Below are 7110 nucleotides of genomic sequence, written 5' to 3'. Positions count from 1 at the left end.
CATATATCTAGTCGGGAGTGGTGCTGACTGAAAACAGATGATTTGGAGCGATTCGCGCGCCATCTGTTGGTAATTCTAAGGACTTATTGAACTACCCTCGTAATTCCAGTTTGTCTAGATATAACAATCTATACGTGTCTTATCCGTCGTACAAAACACACATTCATCTACTCTCAATGTAATTTCAGTGTGTCGGAATGCAACAATCATTTATTACGTGAATCTTTCCTTCTACCGAAAAAATGGACCTTTTTCTAAAAAAACTGCGCGCTGTCTATTACTCTCTCGCTGTAAGAGAGTATAGTAGCGAAATGTTAAGAACAGAATTATGTGCCATTATTAAACAATCATTTAGAACTTAAAGTTCCTCCTCTAACAATAACGTTTAGAAACATTCAGAAATAGATTTTATGATGAGGTGAAATTATTTGTCTCGAAATTATTTTAATTATTTAGAAAATCAGGTCAAAATAGCTCCACTACATAACTGACCGTATGAAAACACGAGTTCCCTCCACCTTCTTAACGTTACGTAATAGATTAACGCCTAGAATGAAATTATGTTTCAGGTAGAATTAGAACGGTGTTTACCCGGGGCAAAATCCTAATACCCGGTAATCCTCCTTGCATGTTCTGTCACGAAAAATAGAATTCTAAGACGCTCGAAAAATAGTTCTAAAATGCTTGAAAATTGCAAATACGGAAATGCGTAGGCTTCCGTGAGCATTAAAGAAGCTTTCAGGATATTCTAAAACTCCCTCCGTGCTCTGTCAAACCGAGTTTGCCCGATGATTCCAGAGTACTAAGCGAGCACGTAGCGAGATTTCAAACCAATATTCAGTGTTTCACAAGTTCTCGCTAAAGTGTCTTCAATGCTCGCGGAAGCTTACTTACCGAGTATTGTGATTTTGCCCCGGGTATTTTACTTTGGTTATGCTTCAAATATCCCTCGAACTTGGGGTACGAAAAGCCGAGTTGCTATATTTTTTTTTGTGAATATCGTACTCCAAGTAGCCGCTTCTTCGTACTCCAAGTGGTCGGCACATCATACCCCAAGTGATCACCAGATCGTACCCGAAGTTTTGTAATTTTTGTAATTTTTGTTTCAGGTACCTTGTACCCAAAAATGGCTGTGTCATTCAAACTTTGTGTTTTCTGTGATCAGAGTGGACGAACCCTTAGTCCGAGGCCTACTATTCTTAAAGTGCACTTCCTCTTTTCCGATCAAGATTTCATTCCAAAGCAAACACCGTTCCAATATCAAATTTTTCCACTAATTTAACTTTCTCCACGAGCATAATATATCATGCAGTACTTTTCTCTCAAGTCAATATTATATGCGTGAAAAAATTGGCTTTGCTCAAGCAAGCGAAATCGATTGCTTTCCGCTAATGAAGGAATCGACGGATCGACTTTGTAATTAGCTCTCACCAATCGACCATGTCAATGATACTCTCTCCTACAAACATACACGCTTTTTCTTGATCGAGCTGTCTCTCCTCTCTCTTCTCTCTCTTCTCTATCTTCTCTTTCCCTCTCATTTCTCTTGCTCTCACTTCTCTCTCTCTCTCGCTTCTCTCTCACTTCTTTCTTTCTCTCTCTCTCACTTTCGTTTTTCTACGTCCTTCTCTCTTTCACCGACGTCCTTCGATCTTGGCTCATGCAGCCACGTCGCGGAAAGTAATTACAATAATGAATGTTTATTTTCGCAATCAGCTCATCCGCGGTAGGTAGACGTATCTTTCCGTATTCGAGTTTCTCAACTGAAACCTTCGGGCACTGGTGGTGGTCGACCTTTTTCGTTAATCCTGTCTTGCTTCCTCTCCATCATCCACTTCTGCTTCGTTTGAAAATATACGCCGCTTATCATTTCAGGCACGTTTCCCCTCTCGCGTCACTGACGTTTTTTACTTATTTCTTGCGACTACCGATATACGCTGCTTTTGAATGAGATGCAAGAAAGTGAAATGAATCGTTTTTTCTTCTGCTCTTTTTTCGTAATAGGGTGCTTGCACCGTTTTCGTGTAATGTTTTACTTAATGATACATTGCACACGATGTTGAGGGCCTACGTGAAAAAATTGCTAAGGATTCAATTTCGTGAAAATGAAGTAATAAGAATTGAGGGACGGGTTCTAGAATTAATTTTTTTCGCATTGGTAATTTATTTATAAAGTATTAATCATGTAGATTCGTTTACCCTTCAGGTTTTCTACTATATATTTTGGCAAACTTCACAATCTTTACACCCCATTTTCCTTTTATTAGCCAAATCCAACTAGTTTTCGTTGAAAGTTAAATTTTTTTATTTGAAAAATCTACTTTTATTCTTATAGTTTAGAATATATCTCCTTTCGTTAAAAATTCTATCACTTAGTTTAGAAATTTAATTCTTTCTTTGAAAATTCAACCATATTGTTAAGAAGTCACTTTCGTCGAAAATGGAACTATTTTGGTGAAAATTCTTCTTCATGTTTAAATTTAATTGCTTTTAATGATAAATTATAATATTTCTATCCATATTTAAGTTAAAATTAAATTGTCTGGTTGTAAATTGACTTTTTTTGTAGGAAATTCATTTCTTTTGTAATAAATTGCTCTTTTGAGTTTGAACATTCATATTCTCAGTTGAATATTAAACGTTCTGGTAGAAATGTATCTTTTTTTGTTGGAAGTTAAAGTAATTTTCCAACAATGCATTTATTAGATTCACCTTTCTGGTTGAAAATTTAACTATTTTTTTTAAATTCGTCTTTTGGTAGCATATTACTCTTGTCGGTTAAAAATTAATCTGTCGACTTAAAAATTTAATTATTTAGTTTGAAATTATTTTATTTTCTTCGAACGTCATCTTTTTTGTCATAAATTCAACATTCCCTTTTAACATTCGTCTCTTAAGATAAAAATTACTCTTTTTCGCAGACCCCATCTTTCTTGGTTAACAATTTATCTTTGTTTGAGGAAAATCAGATTCTTTTTTGTAAACGTTAATCTTACTTTTTGGAATTTTTGTTATACGGGAAATGCAGCCTTTTGGATAGACAATTCATCTTTTATTGAAGAAAAGTCATGTTTTATGATTGTAAGTTCATTTATTTTTGTATAAAATTAAGTTTTTTGTTAAAAATCAAACATCATTCTAAAAATCTTCTTTTTGACTCAAAAAATAATTGTTGGGACAAAAATTCACATTTTCGGTCAAAAGTTGAACAATTTTGTTAAAAATTCATTTCATTTAAATTTACCTGTTCAGTTAAAAATTGAATTATTTTGTGGAAAATTTGTCTTTTGGTAGAATTATTGTTCTTGGTTCAAAAATTCCAAAATCTTGTTGAAAATTTAATTATTTTGATGACAGTTTATGTATTTCGTTTAAAAGTCATATTTTTATAGAAAGTTTATTTGTTTTGTTGAAAATTCGACTTTTTAAATAAAAAATAATCTTTTTCGTGGAAAATTTATGATTCTTGGTTAAAAATTCAATTTTGTAGTTTGAAAATTTAACTCCTTGAAATACATTTTCTTGAAAAATTAAATATTTGGGTGAGTTACTTTTTTTTTAATTTGTCCCTTTAGATTGAAAATTCATTTTTATGAGAGAAAAGTCATTTTTCATTGTTGGAAATTAATAAATGGTGAAGATTTAAGTTTTTTGTTGAAAAGTCAACTTTATCTAAAAATTCGTCCGTGTAACTCAGAAATTTTACTTTGCGGGTGATAATTTGATTACTTTTTTGAAAATTTAATTATTGAGTTAACAATTCATGTTTTTGCTTCAAAGCTAAATTGATTGGTTAAAAATTCATCAATTCTGGTGATTTAATTATTTTGTTAAATATTAAAGTTTTGTATTAAAAATTTGTCGATTTGGATTTAAAATTTATTTTTTACGATATAAAAGTCATGGTTTATGCTTTAAAATTCATATATACAGACTGAACATTAACTTTTTTGGTAAAAATTCTCATGTCTTCTAAAAAATTAGACTTTATGGCCTTAAAATTTTAATAGTTGGTTACAAATGTACCTATTTGCTTAAAAATTTATTTTTGGCTGAATTTTAATCTTTCAAAGGATTGCAAAAATTATTCTTTTTCGTTGAAAATTATTTTCTTTGGTTAAAAATTTAACTATATTGTTTAAAATTGTTTTTGTTTTGATAAAAATTAATTTTTTCAACTGAAAATAAAACTGTACCTTTTTTGGCTGAATTATTTTTTCTTTTAGTTGAAAATTTGTCTTTTTGGTAGCAAATAAATCTTCTTGATTTAAAAGTAATATTTTTTGTCCAAACTTTAACTGTTTTACAAATGACAGTTTTTCTCACAAGATTCATCATCCTTATTGAAAATCCACTGCTTCAATTAATAATGCAACTATTTTTTCAATTTATAAAAAATAACTATCTTACGTTTAACATCGTTTAGCCTACGTAAAACTCACAGAAAGTTTTTCTTATAAAAACATATTTTTCTTAAATATTGAACAAAAATGGTAGGTAATTCCAGAAGCCAATTGTAAAGAGAATTTTTTTGCTTATGAAAATTGAATTTTTGTATTTTTCTCAAAATTGGTTCAAGATATCATAAATGAGTAAAAGAACTTTTTTCAGAACTCTCTTAAATCTGCAAAATATTTTTTTGTATCTATTGTTGTTTGCAAGAAAAATTCGAGAATTCGATTTTATGAAAAAAATTCTTCTGGCTACAGAAGTTATTTAGCCCGCATAAAACTCACAATTTTTTTTATCATAATAATACAAATGAAAAAAAAAAAATTGGCAAAAATTAAAAGTGTAGGTTTTTTGAGAAAATCGACTTTTAGTCTATTTTTTTGAATTTTTTGAAAATCCAAGCCAAAACTTCAAATACGCGTAACTGCGTAGAAAATTTTGTTTTCACAAATCGCAAAAATACTTATCGCCTAATTTCCTCTAAAAAGCAGCAAATTTTGTTCCCGAGAGATTTCGCGACTTCAAGGGGAAACAAGGCGAACATATTTTATTTATTTATAATAATATTTTAATATTTATTTAGTTACTGACCAAAAAAACGAATTTTCAACTAAAAAGTTACATCTTCAACCGTGAAAGATAAATTTTCAACAAAATGGTCCAATTTTTAAACAAACATGAATTCTGTACCTCGAAGATTAATTTTCTAGCAAATAGGCTAAATTTTTAGCATAATAAATCAATTTTGAAAAAAATTGTTAAATTTTTAATTGAAGAAATGGATTTTCAACAAGGATGACGAATCTTCAAAGAAGAACTTGAATTTCGAACCAAACAGTTGAATTTTTGGAAACAAAAATATAATTTTCCAACAAAGAAGATTTATTTGATACCGAAGAGACGAATTTTCAACTAAAAGAAAAAATAATTAGAACAAAAAGTCATAGTTTTATTTTCAGTTGGAACAATTTATTTTTAGCATAACAAAAATTGTTTCAAACAATATAATTAAATTTGTAACCAAAGAAATTAATTTTCAACGAGAAAGAATAATTTTTTCAATCCTTTGAAAGGCTGAGATTCTACCAAAAATGGATTTTTAAACAAATAATTACATTTCTAACTCAATATTTAAATTTTTAGGACAAAAAGAGAAATTTTTTAGATGAAATATGAATTTTGACCAAAAAAGTTAATTTTCAATCCGTATAGATAAATTTTAGAGCATAATTCATGACTTTTCTATCGTAAAACATGAATCTCTTATCCAAATCGACAACTTTTTAACACAAAACTTCTATATTTAAGAAAATAATGAAATAACCAGAACAGATGAATTTAAAAAAAAACAGTTTAATTTTCAACCAAAAACATGAATTGTTAATTCAATAAGTAAATTTTTAACAAAGTAGTTGATTTATCATCCGAAAATTAAAATTTTTTAGTCAAAAAGACGAATTTTTATACTAAAGTTCAATTTTCAACAAAAAACTTAATTTAACACCAAAATCGATTAATTTCTAACCATAAAACCAAATTTTTCTCCCACAAAAATGAATTTTTAATCCAAAGGGAGAAATTTTCAGAAAAATGAACTTTCAGCAAAATAGTTGTATTCTTAATCAAGTAATTGAATCATCAAACTAGAAAGATGAATTTTCAACTGAATTGTAAATAAACAAATTAAATCGCCTTGTTTATCCTGTGTCGATAATATTTTGGATTGTGTTATCTATCAGTTTATTTTAATTTATAAAGTAATAACTTTAAATAAACTTTACCCAGAGTACCCTTAATAACGACTCATGTATACGAATGCAAATTGCAACTAAGTAATGAAATTCACGAGATGTAAGTTGCAAACATAATATACGCTTTCCGCCAGTCGGCACTTAAACCGTGAACATAAACGGTTGATATTACGGTCATTTCCTGGGGAGAAAATCTGCCCTTGGATACACCTGCAGCAGTAGCAACAGCAACAGTAACAGTAACAGCAACAGCGTTGAGCAACTATATCATCCTACATCCTCCTCTTTTTCGTCTCTTTACTTTTGCCACCAGATTCCTTCTCAGTCTTTTTTTTTACCTCCTTCTTGAGCTCTCGTAGGGCACGCGTGGGCAGGCGTGAAATACTGCTTCGAAGGCTGTTTTATATGTAGGTAGGACCTTAGGTGAATGAAAAAAAAAGTTCGAAGAGGATGCTGAATACTGAAGAGAATGACGTTAGGGGGTGTGGAGAGCGATTAAAGTACGGACGAAGCGCGCAAGCTTTGGTTTGGCTCTCCGTGATAATTAATTCAGGACATTTCGCACGATAGGCAGTTTATCTGAATGGAAATACTGTAAAGAGCAGCGAAGATTGTGGTCGATGCTGTATTCAATATTTTAAACAACTCGTTTAAATTCTACTTCCCTTAATTAAGAATCTGTTTTATTAATGACTCTAAGGGAATTTGATTTCTATCGGCAAAGTTACACTGTTGAAAATTTCTGGTGGAAACTTCCACTTGATGTATTGGAAGTTTATTTTTGAAACGTAAGGTCATAATGTTGTACGAGGGTAGTTCAATAACTCCTTAGAATGAAGTATAAAAACAATTTTTTTTGGGTAAATTTTTTTTTATTTTTCAACATAATCTCCTTGGAGCTCTATAC

The sequence above is a fragment of the Belonocnema kinseyi genome, chromosome 6, assembly GCF_010883055.1.
Source record: "Belonocnema kinseyi isolate 2016_QV_RU_SX_M_011 chromosome 6, B_treatae_v1, whole genome shotgun sequence".
Taxonomy (NCBI): domain Eukaryota; kingdom Metazoa; phylum Arthropoda; class Insecta; order Hymenoptera; family Cynipidae; genus Belonocnema; species Belonocnema kinseyi.
The sequence above is the reverse complement of the archived record's forward strand: the minus strand, read 5'-3'. Positions refer to the sequence as shown.